The 15979-nt window shown below is 43.7% G+C and overlaps 1 long non-coding RNA gene across 1 annotated transcript in view; it reads right to left on the reverse strand.

The window, feature by feature from the left end:
* Positions 1–458: 458 nt before the first annotated feature.
* The window catches only part of LOC142101597 (uncharacterized), a 37028-nt gene continuing 21507 nt past the window's right edge, over positions 459–15979 (reverse strand). The window contains exons 2-3 of the long non-coding RNA XR_012679065.1: positions 9411–9632; positions 459–587 (exon numbers count right to left, since the gene is read on the reverse strand). This is a non-coding gene — a long non-coding RNA (uncharacterized LOC142101597). The remainder of the gene's footprint in view (positions 588–9410; positions 9633–15979) is intronic.

Raw genomic sequence — 15979 nt, forward strand, 5'->3', positions numbered from 1 at the left:
TCCACCAGCGCAATAGAACAAGTTTAGGATGCCCGCTATTCCCACAATTTTCTTGAATAAGAGATCTCTTTAGGATTATATTAATCTTCCATGTGAGTCATCCTGAAATATATTTCTATTTGAATATTTAATTCATCAGAGAAGGGTAATGAGATCAGAGTGACAATTATTTACTTCTTTATGTTTATTGTATTTACTTCTGCTGGATAATATCTTTATTGTTATTATTGCTCAGTTATATTAGAACATTGTTACATTTTATATTGTTTGATTGATTCATGTCAATTAAGGTATTCCTTCGGACCTCTGAACTGTGTCATCCAGTATATAAAATGACAAAAAGGTACATTACATCCTAAATGAAAGAAGGGGGGAGTGTTGGAGGGGCGGGGCATCCACTGGGACCACCCTAGGGTGGAAGTCATCTTACTGCATAGATTACAGATTGTACACTCATTTTCATCATGACCTCAAGTAGAGCAGAGTTGCTGCCTTGGCCTTCTTCATTGCTGATTATTTTCTCTTCATAAATTGCAGATCCAACTTATTTTGATTGTTTTTTCTTCATTCCTGTTTTCTTCAGAGCTCTGGGGGTAAACAGCATATTTCAGAGGATCTTCCATGATTTTTAGCATTGTAATTATCTACTACAGTAGAATGTCAAATAAGCACATAAGGTAGATGACATGCTCATAGGAACATGACTGTAGCCACTTAGCCATACTAGCTCCACCCATTCCATAGCTCACATCACTCATGAACACTTTATTCTACGTATTTAGCTCGTAAGAACAATTAATTATATAGATCTATTCCATTTTGATGAACTTATTCATCAAGCGTTGAAAAGCAAACCTCAGGATGGCGTTACATATCTTTTCCAATGGTGTCTGATCTTGATGGAGAGGATCCTCTTTGCAGACTCTATGCTCCTCCCCTCCATAGGCCAGAGTTGACTTTACTGCGCATGAGCAACTAAACATCAGCACATGTGCAGTACTTTTCATTGTAGTGAGGCATTTTCACTGAGGATCACACGGCAGGTAACTTTTCTTCAATAGCAACAATACAGATCCTTAAGTACCATAGCCCACTGCCCACCAGCACCAATGATAAACAGACCCCATTGCTTTGTAGGGAAGACAGGTAGGAGTTCTCCTAGGTTGCCCCCTGAAGGGTGAGAACGCATTCAGCATAAAACAAATTCAAGACAGAACTCTGAATACACAGTAACCTCATCCTCATGGGTTATATGAGTCATGGGTTACTGCCGTCCTATTGAGCCCTGGGAACATTTCCCTTTTCTAAATCAAACTCATAGAGGAAACATTTGGCCATTAGATTACAGTTTATACTTTGGACAAATTACACATTCCGAAATCCTCATATTTAACATTTTATAACTTCATTTAAAATAATGATAGACTAGAACACTACTGAAACGTGTTATTGAATAACAATCCTCATAATTTTCTGTATAGATTACAGATTGTACACTCATTTTCATCATGACCTCAATTTTGTCTGTTGGTAGAGCAGAGTTGCTGCCTTGGCCTTTTTCATTGCTAATTATTAGGGATGAGCGCACTCGGATTTATGAAATCCGAGCCCACCCGAACGTTGCGGATCCGAGTCGGATCCGAGACAGATCCGGGTATTGGCGCCAAATTCAAAAGTGAAACTGAGGCTCTGACTCATAATCCCGTTGTCGGATCTCGCGATACTCGGATCCTATGAATTCCCCGCTAGTCGCCGCCATCTTCACTCGGGCATTGATCAGGGTAGAGGGAGGGTGTGTTAGGTGGTCCTCTGTGCTGTTTAGTTCTGTGCTGTTTAGTTCTGTGCTGTGCTGTGCTGTGCTGTGCTGTGCTGTGCTGTGTTCTGCAGTATCAGTCCAGTGGTGCTGTGTGCTGTGCTCTGTCCTTCTGAGGTCAGTGGTGCTGCTGGGTCCTGTGCTGTGTCCTGTTCAGTCCAGTGGTGCTGTGTCCTGTGCTCTGTGCTTCTAAGGGCATAGTTATTTCCCCAATATTCCCCTGTGTTTAAAAAAATAAAAAAAAGTTTTTTTAAAAAATACCAAAAACTACTTTAATATTTTTTAATTACCACAAAATTTGCACAACCAATCCTGCAGTATAAGCCCATTGGTACTGCAATATTACCAAGTTCACACATTCAGCAGTAAAAGTCCAGTGGTACTGCAATATTACAAAGTTTACACATTCTGCAGTATCAGTCCAGTGGTGCTGTGTCCTGTGCTCTGTCCTGCTGAGTTCCGTAGTGCTGCTGGGTCCTGTGCCGTGTCCTGTTCAGTCCAGTGGTGCTGTGTCCTGTGCTCTGTGCTTCTAAGGGCATAGTTATTTCCCCATTATTCCCAAGTTTTTAAAAAATAAAAAAAAAGTAAAAAAAAATAAAAAATTTAAAAAAAAAAAAAATATATAATAATTATAACCAAATTTGCAAAACCAATCCAGCATTATAAGTCCATTGGTACTGCAATATTACCAAGTTCACACATTCTGCAGTATCAGTCCAGTGGTGCTGTGTCCTGTGCTCTGTCCTGCTGAGTTCCGTAGTGCTGCTGGGTCCTGTGTCGTGTCCTGTTCAGTCCAGTGGTGCTGTGTCCTGTGCTCTGTGCTTCTAAGGGCATAGTTATTTCCCCACTATTCCCAAGTTTTTTAAAAATAAAAAAAAAGTAAAAAAAAATAAAAAATTTAAAAAAAAAAAAATATATAATAATTATAACCAAATTTGCAAAACCAATCCAGCAGTATAAGTCCATTGGTACTGCAATATTACCAAGTTCACACATTCTGCAGTATCTTGTGCTACATATAATGGAGACCAAAAATTTGGAGGATAAAGTAGGGAAAGATCAAGACCCACTTCCTCCTAATGCTGAAGCTGCTGCCACTAGTCATGACATAGACGATGAAATGCCATCAACGTCGTCTTCCAAGCCCGATGCCCAATCTCGTAGTACCGGGCATGTAAAATCCAAAAAGCCCAAGTTAAGAAAAAGTAGCAAAAAGAGAAACTTAAAATCATCTGAGGAGAAACGTAAAGTTGCCAATATGCCATTTACGACACGGAGTGGCAAGGAACGGCTTAGGCCCTGGCCCGTGTTCATGACTAGTGGTTCAGCTTCACCCACGGATCTTAGCCCTCCTCCTCCTCCCCCCCCTACAAAAAATTGAAGAGAGTTATGCTGTCAGCAACAAAACAGCAAACAACTCTGCCTTCTAAAGAGAAATTATCACAAATCCCCAAGGCGAGTCCAAGGGTGTTGGTGGTTGTCAAGCCTGACCTTCCCATCACTGTACGGGAAGAGGTGGCTCGGGAGGAGGCTATTGATGATGTAGCTGGCGCTGTGGAGGAACTTGATGATGAGGATGGTGATGTGGTTATTGTAAATGAGGCACCAGGGGGGGAAACAGCTGATGTTCATGGGATGAAAAAGCCCATCGTCATGCCTGGTCAGAAGACCAAAAAATGCACCTCTTCGGTCTGGAGTTATTTTTATCCAAATCCAGACAACCAATGTATGGCAATATGTAGCTTATGTAAAGCTCAAATAAGCAGGGGTAAGGATCTTGCCCACCTAGGAACATCCTCCCTTATACGTCACCTGAATAACCTTCATAGTTCAGTGGTTAGTTCAGGAACTGGGGCTAGGACCCTCATCGGTACAGGGACACCTAAATCCCGTGGTCCAGTTGGATACACACCAGCAACACCCTCCTCGTCAACTTCCTCCACAATCTCCATCAGATTCAGTCCTGCAGCCCAAGTCAGCAGCCAGACTGAGTCCTCCTCAATACGGGATTCATCCGAGGAATCCTGCAGCGGTACGCCTACTACTGCCACTGCTGCTGTTGCTGCTGTTAGTCGGTCATCTTCCCAGAGGGGAAGTCGTAAGACCGCTAAGTCTTTCACAAAACAATTGACCGTCCAACAGTCGTTTGCCATGACCACCAAATACGATAGTAGTCACCCTATTGCAAAGCGTATAACTGCGGCTGTAACTGCAATGTTGGTGTTAGACGTGCGCCCGGTGTCCGCCATCAGTGGAGTGGGATTTAGAGGGTTGATGGAGGTATTGTGTCCCCGGTACCAAATCCCCTCGAGATTCCACTTCACTAGGCAGGCGATACCAAAAATGTACAGAGAAGTACGATCAAGTGTCCTCAGTGCTCTTAAAAATGCGGTTGTACACACTGTCCACTTAACCACGGACATGTGGACAAGTGGTTCTGGGCAAACGAAGGACTATATGACTGTGACAGCCCACTGGGTAGATGCATCCCCTTCCGCAGCAACAGCAACAGCTGCATCAGTAGCAGCATCTACAAAATGGCTGCTCATGCAAAGGCAGGCAACATTGTGCATTACAGGCTTTAATAAGAGGCACAACGCTGACAACATATTAGAGAAAATGAGGGAAATTATCTCCCAGTGGCTTACCCCACTTAGACTCTCATGGGGATTTGTGGTGTCAGACAATGCCAGTAACATTGTGCGGGCATTAAATATGGGCAATTTCCAGCACGTCCCATGTTTTGCCCACACCATTAATTTGGTGGTGCAGCATTACCTCAAGAGTGACAGGGGTGTGCAGGAGATGCTTGCGGTGGCGCGCAAAATTGCTGGACACTTTCGGCATTCAGCCAGTGCCTACCGCAGACTAGAGGCACATCAAAAAAGCATGAACCTGCCCTGCCATCCCCTCAAACAAGAGGTTGTGACGCGCTGGAACTCCACCCTCTATATGCTGCAGAGGATGGAGGAGCAGCAAAAGGCCATTCAGGCCTACACAGCCACCTACAACATAGGCAAAGGAGTGGGGATGCGCCTCAGTCAAGCGCAGTGGAGACTGATTTCCGTGTTGTGCAAGGTTCTGCAGCCATTTGAACTTGCCACACGAGAAGTCAGTTCCGACACTGCCAGCTTGAGTCAGGTCATTCCCCTGATCAGGCTGTTGCAGAAGCAGCTGGAGAAAGTGAGGGAGGAGCTGGTAAGCCATTGCGATTACACCAAGCATGTAGCTCTTGTGGATGTAGCCCTTCGTACGCTTTGCCAGGATCCGAGGGTGGTCACTCTTTTAAAGTCAGAGGAATACATTCTGGCCACCGTGCTCGATCCTCGGTTTAAAGCGTATGTTGTGTCTCTGTTTCCGGCGGACACAAGTCTACAGCGGTGCAAAGACCTGCTGGTCAGGAGATTGTCCTCTGAAGAGGACCGTGACATGCCAACAGCTCCACCCTCATTTTCTTCCACATCTATGGCTGCGAGGAAAAAGCTCAGTTTTCCCAAAAGAGGCACTGGCGGGGATGCTGATAACATCTGGTCCGGACTGAAGGACCTGCCAACCATTGCAGACATGTCTACTCTCGCTGCATTGGATGCTGTCACAATAGAAAAAATTGTGGATGATTACTTTGCTGACACCATCCAAGTAGACATGTCAGACAGTCCATATTGTTACTGGCAGGAAAAAAAGGCAGTTTGGAAGCCCCTGTACAAACTGGCTCTATTTTACCTGAGTTGTCCCCCCTCCAGTGTGTACTCGGAAAGAGTTTTTAGTGCAGCGGGGAACCTGGTCAGTGAGCGGCGAAGGAGGTTGCTTCCTCACAACGTTGAAAAAATGATGTTTATTAAAATGAATAATCAATTCCTCAATGAAGTACAGCACTGCCCTCCAGATACTACAGAGGGACCTGTGGTTGTGGAGTCCAGCGGGGACGAATTGATAATGTGTGATGAGGAGGAAGTACACACTGTAGGGGGAGAGGAATCAGAGGTTGAGGATGAGGACGACATCTTGCCTCAGTAGAGCCTGTTTAGTCTGTACAGGGAGAGATGAATAGCTTTTTTGGTGTGGGGGCCCAAACAAACCAATCATTTCAGCCAAAGTTGTTTGGTAGGCCCTGTCGCTGAAATGATTGGTTTGTTAAAGTGTGCATGTCCTATTTCAACAACATAAGGGTGGGTGTGAGGGCCCAAGGACAATTCCATCTTGGAACTTTTTTTTTTGCATTATATGACCAAGCAACAGTCGTTTGCCATGTTCAAAAAGTAAAACCAAATGTAAAAAAATTCAAGAAATTAAACCAAAAGTAAAATGCCGTGTCATAATTTAAAACAAGAGGTATAGACGTGCTCTAAAACTACTGTATTGTTGTTTATATTTTATAAACACTACACTTGAAAGCTTGAGTCTTTCAATAGAAAAGTAACTGTCCATTGCACGAATATTTGCAACAGGGACAATTTTAGGGTTAAGAAAGTCAACTAATAATAACACTTCGACGCTGTGTGTCTTTATAAACACTACACTTGGAAGTTGGAGGAGGTATTGTGGCCCCGGCACCAAATTTACTACCGGGGCCACTCCACTGTGCAGTCCATATTTAGGTGTATCAGATATTAAACAACGGTGACAGTTGATGCCCAATTTTTTAATTATATTGTGGCCTCGGTACCAAATTGTGTACCGGGGCCACCCCACTACGCAGTCCAGATACTTGTTTGGTGGAATTCAGACCAGTTGAGGGTTTTATTATTATATTGTGTGGACCACTCTATCTATACCACTCTATTTCCTACTTTAATTCTATTTCATACTTTAATTCTATTTCCTACTTTAATTCTATTACTAATTAATTACCATAAAGAGGAACAAAATAAACCAATTTTACCAAAAGTATAATATGACTTAGACTTACAAACACTACACTTTAAAGATCGTGCCTTTAAATGAAAAAGTCAGTCTTCATTGCACGACTATGTGCAACAGGGACATTTTTTTGGGTTTACAAAGTCAAACAATAACACTTCGACCCTGTCTGTCTGGGGTCTCTCAATGACGAATTGTCTGTACCATGTTTGGAGGAGGTATTGTGGCCCCGGTATCAAATTGGGTACCGGGGCCACCCCACTATGCAGTCCAGATACTTGTTTGGTGGAATTCAGACACGTGGAGGGTTTTTTAATTATATTGTGGCCTCGGTACCAAATTGTGTACCGGGGCCACCACACTACGCAGTCAAGATAGATAGATGCGTATCATAGATAAAGTACATTCAGTGGTGTGGGGCAAATTGAAAAATATTCAAAATGCACTGACATTATCAAAAACAAGAGGTTGTCACACGCTAAAACTCCAACATGTATATGATGGAGAGGATGGAGGAGCAGCCGTATGTGTAGTGTAATGCAGATCTGTTGAAGGTTTTTTATATATTTTATTGTGGTGCCAGTGCCCACTCCTCTACGCAGTCCAGGTACAATTATTGGTGCGAATCATAAAAGTTCAGGGTTTTTAAGATATTGTGGTGACCCACTCCTCTACGCAGTCCAGGTACAATTATTGGTGCGAATCATAAAAGTTCAGGGTTTTTAATATATTGTGGTGACCCACTCCTCTACGCAGTCCAGGTACAATTATTGGTGCGAATCATAAAAGTTCAGGGTTTTTAAGATATTGTGGTGACCCACTCCTCTACGCAGTCCAGGTACAATTATTGGTGCGAATCATAAAAGTTCAGGGTTTTTAAGATATTGTGGTGACCCACTCCTCTACGCAGTCCAGGTACAATTATTGGTGCGAATCATAAAAGTTCAGGGTTTTTAAGATATTGTGGTGACCCACTCCTCTACGCAGTCCAGGTACAATTATTGGTGCGAATCATAAAAGTTCAGGGTTTTTAAGATATTGTGGTGACCCACTCCTCTACGCAGTCCAGGTACAATTATTGGTGCGAATCATACAAGTTCAGGGTTTTTAATATATTGTGGTGACCCACTCCTCTACGCAGTCCAGGTACATTTATTGGTGCGATTCATAAAAGTTCAGTGTTTTTAATATATATTGTGGTGACCCACTCCTCTACGCAGTCCAGGTACATTTATTGGTGCGAATCATACAAGTTGATGGTTTTCTTATTATATATATTGTGGTGACCCACTCCTCTACGCAGTCCAGGTACATTTATTGGTGCGAATCATAAAAGTTCAGGGTTTTTAATATATTGTGGTGACCCACTCCTCTACGCAGTCCAGAAAGATACCTTGTTGCAACGTTTTGGACTAATAACTATATTGTGAGGTGTTCAGAATACACTGTAAATTAGTGGAAATGCTTGTTATTGAATGTTATTGAGGTTAATAATAGCCTAGGAGTGAAAATAAGCCCAAAAACTTGATTTTTAAACTTTTTATGTTTTTTTCAAAAAAAATCCGAATCCAATACCTTAAATCCGAACCGAGACCTTTCGTCAAGTGTTTTGCGAGACAAATCCGAACCTCAAAAATAACGAAAATCTGGATCCAAAACACGAGACCTCAAAAGTCGCCGGTGCACATCCCTACTAATTATTTTCTCTTCATAAGTTGCAGATGCAACTTCTTTTGATTGTTTTTTTCTTCATTCCTGTTGTTTTCAGAGCTCTGGGGGCAAACAGCATATTTCAGAGGGTCTTCCATGATTTTTAGCATTGTAATTATCTACTACAGAAGAATGGTAAATAAGCACATAAGGTACATGACATGCTCATAGGCACATGACTGTAGCCACTTAGCCATACTAGCTCCACCCATTCCATAGCTCACATCACCCATGAACACTTTATTCCACGTATTTAGCTCATAAGAACAATTAATTATATAGATCTATTCCATTTTGACAATAGTCCTTTCCATTTTATCCCTAACTTTTCTTATTTTTATAGTGCCAACATATTCTGCAGTCCTGTACAATAAGAGAACTTTATTCAGGCACATTGGTCCTTGCCTCAGTAGTGAGCACAATCTTATACCCCTATCATTGACACACAAACACTCACTTAACCAATTAACCTACCAGTTTGTCTTAACTATGGGATAAAACTGGAGCACCCAGAGGAAACCCACACAAACATGGGGAGCACATTACACCCCACCCTGATTGGTGATTAGCAATACTAACCACTATGCCATTTATTTCGGTGGGAAGTATTTGGCACCAACAATGCTTTTAATTCCACTCATGAACACTTAGCTTTCTGTACTTTTCACTATAAGTTCCTTATATACCTTGTATTGTATGAGCTTTAAACAATCATTATTTGCAATATTTATTTCCTCTACACCAGACTACAGATTGCTGGGGTATCACTCACGCCCATTATGTATCCCCATATTTTGACATTTCTAGGCACCACTGCTTAGAGATCTTCTTTCTATTAAATTTGTAATTTGAATAGACTTTCAGTGCTGCAGTGTTCTTATTGTAATGCTCCAATGCACTGACCATTTTTAGATACGTAATAAACAGAATGTTAATAATCATCTACAGGTATGAACTCAAAATGAGCCTCAACTGAGGTGTACAATTCTCTTCCCCACAATATGCTTTGTAGACCATATATCTGTACTCATTCATTCTGCTTCTTATTCCAATGGTCCTCATTGGTTTTCAGGATATTGTTGATGTGGAATAACTGGCGCTGGTACAGTTTTCTCTCCATGAGGGCGAGTGTGTGTCCTCCTTACTGCCAACCTTACTGCCTGCCAGCTGTAGAACACTAGAATCCAGATGGCTGTGATGTCACTGCTGAGGTCATAATACTCTGATCAGGCACAGTCTCCACTGAACACTGAGGGTTATTAAAAGAGAATAATAAAATAATGACATTGTTATGAAAAATAACATGTCCATAAAATGTATTTATAGGGTAAATGCAATCAATAGGTACAAGACAGACCAAGGGGTTTAAAAAGTGGAGATGTTGCCTATAGCAACCAATCAGATTCTAGCTTTCATTTTGCAGAATGTAGTCAATAAAGGATTACTAGAATCTGATGGTTGCTATAGGTAACATCTCCACTTTTCAAACCTGTCGGAAACTCGCAGCTTGATACATTTACCCCCAAGTCTCACATTCACTGACTTATCTGGAGTCACCACCTTCATAACAAAGAAGTAATATATAAATTGAGAATAGATTGTAAGCTTGCAAGCAGGGTTCTCTTACCTCTCTGTCTGTATGTATTACCCAGTATTGTTTGATTAATTTTTGTTCCCAATTGTAAAGCTCTACGGAATTTGCTGGCGCTATATAAATAAACAATGATGATGATGGTGATGAATTAAGAATAGATGCTTTTGGCAGCCTGAACATTATGTATTATTGATTAAGCTAATACAGTATTTGTATACTTGTTACTATATAGAGTGGTATGATTTAGCATTGTGTTTTACCAATGTGAAAGTCAGTTTTAGATATTACTGAAGAGGGGGAGAGATTGGCCACGATAGCACCATATTAATATATAATTTTTGTGGATATTGTTATATTATATTTAAAGCTTAGATAGTTGTTTTACAGTGCTAATGAAACACACCTTCAAAATAACTACTTTATCAATCTACTGATTATTCCCCAAAACATTTATCATTGGTAACAAGGTAATAACATTTTTATTTTATTTTTTTTAACTCAAAAAGATTTTTATTGAATTTTCATAAGAGAAAACATATATAAACATACAAAAACAATCAGTTCAAATGGCAGTTAAATAAATCAGGTATCATAACCACATACACAACAAATCAAAATGACAAAAGCAGAGGTACATTACATCCTAAATGAAAGAAGTGGGGAGTGTTTGGGGGGGAGGGGCGTCCCCTGGAGCCACCCTAGGTGGGAAGTCAATTTGGACATTTTTGATATTTTTATAAAAAACTGTGTACACAATGTCACGGATGTTATCAGGGCCGGTCTGGCCATCTAATGTTTGCGACTGGGGATCGTAATGATCCAACCCTCCCCTGCATTCTTCTCTCTCTGGTGAGCTCATCATGTGACAGTGCGCACCACATACTGTGTCCTCCATCCCACATGTGCAGAAGGGAAGAGAAGATGACAGTAGACCCGGCCTCTGCAGCTCCGGATAAAAGAAGGTAAGTGTGGGAAGGGGCGTCGAAAGGGGGAAGTGGAGTGGGTACTAATTACTATACTGCAGACCACCAAGTTTTGTTTTGTTTTTCCTTAATTTGTCGGGAGGAGGTGGAGCCAATCTGTAGTGGGGCGGAGCTAATCGGACCTGTCCTGTCACTAGTGAAGCCAGGCAGCCAAGCAACAAATCAGACTGCTGCCAGGCTACCTGTCTTTAAAAAATGCGCCCGCAGAGCTATCAGCCTGGAGAGAACGGATGGCAGCAGGTAAGTACAAGGGGCTGGGGTGGTGGGCGTGTTATATGATCATATATGATTATATATCACTGCATGTGTGTGTGTGTGAATGTGTGTATGTATATGTATATATATATATATATATATATATATATATATATATATATATATATATATATATATATATATATTAAATGAGGATGCACTTAATTCACAATAAGTAAATCCAAGCTTAAAAAGCTGTGCATAGTGCATAATTCAAAAGACGGGATCCATAGTTGTTCAACAAACGAACAGACCAGTACCGGCCATTTTGTATTTTTCTTATTGCCGGTACTGGTCTGTTGCTATAGTTTTTCCAATAATCACCCATGTATGTTTCAAAATGCCAAAATACTACAGCACTCTAATGCCAGAATGCATTACACCATACATCAAATCACAAGAATTGTACTTATATATATATATATATATATAACCATAGTGAACATCTTTAAGGTCTTAATTAGATCTGTATAATGAATATCGTGGACGTAAGATCCTTGTATAACTTCTCACGATCACTTAGTTCCAAAATGTCCTAATGTTACAGATGTCACAGGTTCTTATATTCATATTTACACAAATATTAATAGATTATTTGTTATATAGGCTGATAGAGCCCCATTTCTTCTCCACTGAATTAAAACAGCTTCATCGCTAGACAGGAAATTGCATGCTGTTTGCCAGTCATGAATTAGGCCAATGAGGTCAATGTTCTGTCCTGACCTCAGTACTCCGTGGAGTAGAGGAAACAAATGCACATCAATCAGATTCTCTTAGCAACTCTGAGACTCAATGGGAATGCTCAAATAGACCCAGAATGCTTCCATAGGGTAAAACTGAGAGTGGAAGCACTGAGATAAGCAGAAAAAAGAGGGGTTTAAAGGAGGGCATACAACCCTACACGTAAGGAAGCCAACTGCATTTTAGGCAGCTGCCTCAACTGTCTGCCATAGCCAACGCAAAAGACTCAAATACTCTTTCTTATATAGATAAAATTATTATTATTATTATTATTATTCTTTATTTGTTAGGCGCCACAAGATTTTGGCAGCGCTGTACACCATACAAACAGTACACTATACAGGGTGAAACGGTACAAAACAATAAACAAAAAATACCAGTACTTCAGAAACTCCAGGCTGGTTGATGCAATAAACACGAAGCAGAGAACAGGTAGGGAGACAGGAGGGAAGGGGGCCCTGCTCATGTGAGCTTACATCCTAAGGGAGGGAAAACAGAACAGGCACATGGGGAGCCAGATGTGGCAAGGAGAGAGAGTGAGTGGAGAAGGTGAAGGGGTTATGCGGATGGTTGATAGGCTTTGAGGAAGAGGTGGGTTTTCAGTGCACGTTTGAGCACAGAGTAGGAGAGAGGCGGATGGAACGAGGGAGGTCGTTCCAGTGAAGGGGGGCAGCACGGGAAAAATCTTGGATTCTGGAGTGGGAAGAAGTGATGAGTGGAGGAGAGGCGGCGATCATTGGCTGAGCGCAGGAAGCGGGCAGGAGTGTGAATGGAGAGGAGGTTAGAGATATAGGGGGCAGTAGAGTAGGAGAGAGCCTTGTAGGTGGTGGTGAGGAGTTTGAAGAGGATTCTGTAGGGGAAGGGAAGCCAGTGTAGGGCGAGGCAGAGAGAGGAGGCAGAGGAGGAGCGGCGTGAGAGGAAGATGAGTCTTGCGGCCGCGTTGAGTATAGAGCGGAGGGGGGAGAGACGTGAGTGGGGGAGGCCGGTCAGGAGGAGGTTGCAGTAATCCAGGCGGGAGATAATGAGTGCGTGTATGATAGTCTTGGTGGTATCCTGAGAGAGAAAGGGATGGATGCGGGCGATGTTGCGTAGTTGGAAGCAACAGGCTTGGGTGAGGGAATGAATGTGGGGGGCAAAAGAGAGAGAGGAGTCGAGGGTGACTCCCAGGCAGTGGAGTTGGGTGACAGAGGAGATGGTGGTGTTGTTGATGACAATAGAGAGGTCGTGGTGGGATGGGAGTCTGGACGGAGGAAAGACAATGAGTTCCGTTTTAGAGATATTGATTTTGAGAAAGCGAGCAGACATCCAGGAGGAGATGGCGGAGAAGCAGTCAGATACACGAGAGAGGACGGCGGAAGAAAGGTCAGGAGAAGAGATGTAGAGTTGAAAGTCGTCAGCATACAGGTGATGCTGAAGACCGAAGGAGGAGATGAGAGCACCAAGGGAGGAAGTATAAAGCGAGAAGAGTAGAGGGCCAAGAACAGAGCCCTGCGGGACACCAACAGGAAGAGGGTAGGGGGGGAGGAAGAGCCGGACGTGGATACAGAGAAAGAGCGGTAAGCAAGGTAAGAGGTGAATCAGGCATGGACAGATCCAGAGAGGCCGAGAGAGAGAAGAGTTTGCAGCAGGAGGGGGTGGTCCACGGTGTCAAAGGCTGTGGAGAGGTCAAGGAGGATGAGTACGGAGAAGTGACCCTTGGATTTGGCTGATAGGAGGTCATCAGTAACCTTGGCTAGGGCAGTTTCGGTGGAGTGGAGAGGACGGTAGCCGGATTGGAGGGGGTCAAGGAGGGAAAAGTCAGAGAGGTGACTGGCGAGGCGGCTGCAGACAATCCGCTCAAGTAATTTGGAGGCATAGGGGAGCAGTGAGATAGGGCGATAATTGGCGAGAGAGGTGGGGTCAAGATTGGGTTTTTTAAGGATGGGAGAGATAAGAGCGTGTTTAAAGGAGGAGGGGACTACACCGGAGGAGAGAGATAAGTTGAAGAGGTGTGCGAGGTAAGAGCAGACAGTGGGAGAAAGAGAGCGAAGGAGGTGGGAGGGGATGGGATCGAGAGGACAGGTGGAGGGAGGAGAGGAAAGAATAAGGGAGCGAACTTCTTCCCCTGTTGTGGGGCGAAAGGAGCTCCAGAGTTGGTTGTTGGAGGGAGATGAGGCGATGAGGGTGGCGGGAGAGGGGGAGGAGTTCAGTCTGATGGCCTCAATTTTGAAGGAGAAAAAGGTGGCAAAGTCCGTAGCAGAGAAGGAGGGCGGGACAGGAGGAGGAGGCGGAGAGAGGAGGGAGTTGAAGGTGTCGAAGAGGCGGCGGGGATTGGAGGACTGAGAAGAAATGAGGGACTTAAAAAAGGATTGTTTAGCGAGGGAGAGGGCGGAGCAGAAAGAGGAGAGGATGAATTTATAGTGAAGGAAGTCAGCCAGGGAATGAGATTTCCTCCAGATTTCCAGGAGGAAGCGGGTGAGTTTCGAGTGCCAGGGTAGAGGAATGAGGCGGCGCTGGCGGATAGCGGAGGCTGGGGCGACAGCATCAAGGGCAGTAGTGAGGGAGTGGTTGTAGAGGGAGGACGCCTGGTCAGGACAGGCCAGGGAGGGGAGGGGTGATAGGAGAGTTTCAAGAGAGGAGGAGAAGGAGGTAGGGTCAATAGCATCAAGGTTGCGCCTAGTGAGGGTGGCTTTAGGCAGGGTGGGAGTAGGGGAGGAGGACATAGTGAAGGAGAGGAGATGGTGGTCAGAGAGTGGGAAGGGAGAGTTAGAGAAGTCATAGAGATCACAGAGATGAGAGAAGACTAGGTCGAGGGAGTGACCAAGACAGTGAGTGGGTGAGGAGGTCCACTGAGTGAGTCCGAGAGAGGAGGAAAGCGAGAGAAGTTTGATGGTGGCAGGGTCAGAACAGTTGTCAATGGGGATATTGAAGTCACCCAGTATAATGGAGGGGAGGTCAGAGGCAAGGTAATGGGGGAGCCAGGCAGCGGAGTTGTCAAGGAAGAGGGACGTAGGGCCCGGGGGACGGTAGATGACGGAGACACGGAGGTGGATAGGGGAGAAGAGATGGATGGAGTGGACTTCAAAGGAGGAGAAGGAGAGAGAAGGTAAGGTAGGAATTACCCGAAAAAGTGCAGTTAGGGGACAGGAGGAGGCCCACTCCACCTCCAGGACGCTCATCCGGTCTGGTGGAGTGGGTAAAGGAGAGGCCCCCATAGGAGAAAGTAGCAAGAGAGGCAGTGTCAGAAGAAGTAAGCCAGGTTTCAGTGATGGCAAGAAGATTTAAAGAGTTGGAGATGAAGAGGTCATGTACAGAGGATAGTTTGTTGCGGACGGACCTGGAGTTCCAGAGGGCACATGAGAAAGGGAGGAAGGGAGCAGGGGAGATGCGGATGAGATTATCGGGGGTGGTAGAGCGAGGGGGAGGGGGAGAGGTGGGGTAGTGAGAGTTGGGCAAGAGAAGGGGGCTGGGGGAGAGGATAGGTATAGGAAAGGTACGGGGCGGCATTGTACAGTGCAGGAAAAACAGGAAGCACACTGCTGTTTTGCTGCTACAGTGCAGGAACAAAGGCAAATGCAAAGACAAATACTGCAAAGGCAGTAAAATGCAATGCAGTAGATTAAAATAAGTGCAGATGAAGTGAAATAAAGAGCAAATAAAGATACAGTGCTAATAAATTGAAAATCTAAATATGCAGCAAATAGAAGAATAACAGAGGGCTGGAATTAGCCCGAAGTGATATAAACACTGAAGGTGCATGTAGATGCAAAATATAAGGTATAGCAAAAGTTAATTTAGCTGGGTGTAGTGGGAAGTGAGTCAGCCAGTCAGAAGGGATGTAGGGGGAAGGCTTATATTTCAGGAACGCTTATAACGTATGGGAAGAACAGTTAACTTCCTCTTGCAGTCTGGAGAGTTTAGGGTGAGCATACTCCTGCTCTGCTGTCCTGGTGAGTATATACTGTGCAAAGTTGTTTTCTACTGCTATTGTATTTTGTTATTGTATATTGCATTCTCTGTGTATTTCTCTCCTCTGTTTCACTT

This window comes from Mixophyes fleayi, chromosome 9 (assembly GCF_038048845.1).
Source record: "Mixophyes fleayi isolate aMixFle1 chromosome 9, aMixFle1.hap1, whole genome shotgun sequence".
Lineage (NCBI taxonomy): Eukaryota > Metazoa > Chordata > Amphibia > Anura > Limnodynastidae > Mixophyes > Mixophyes fleayi.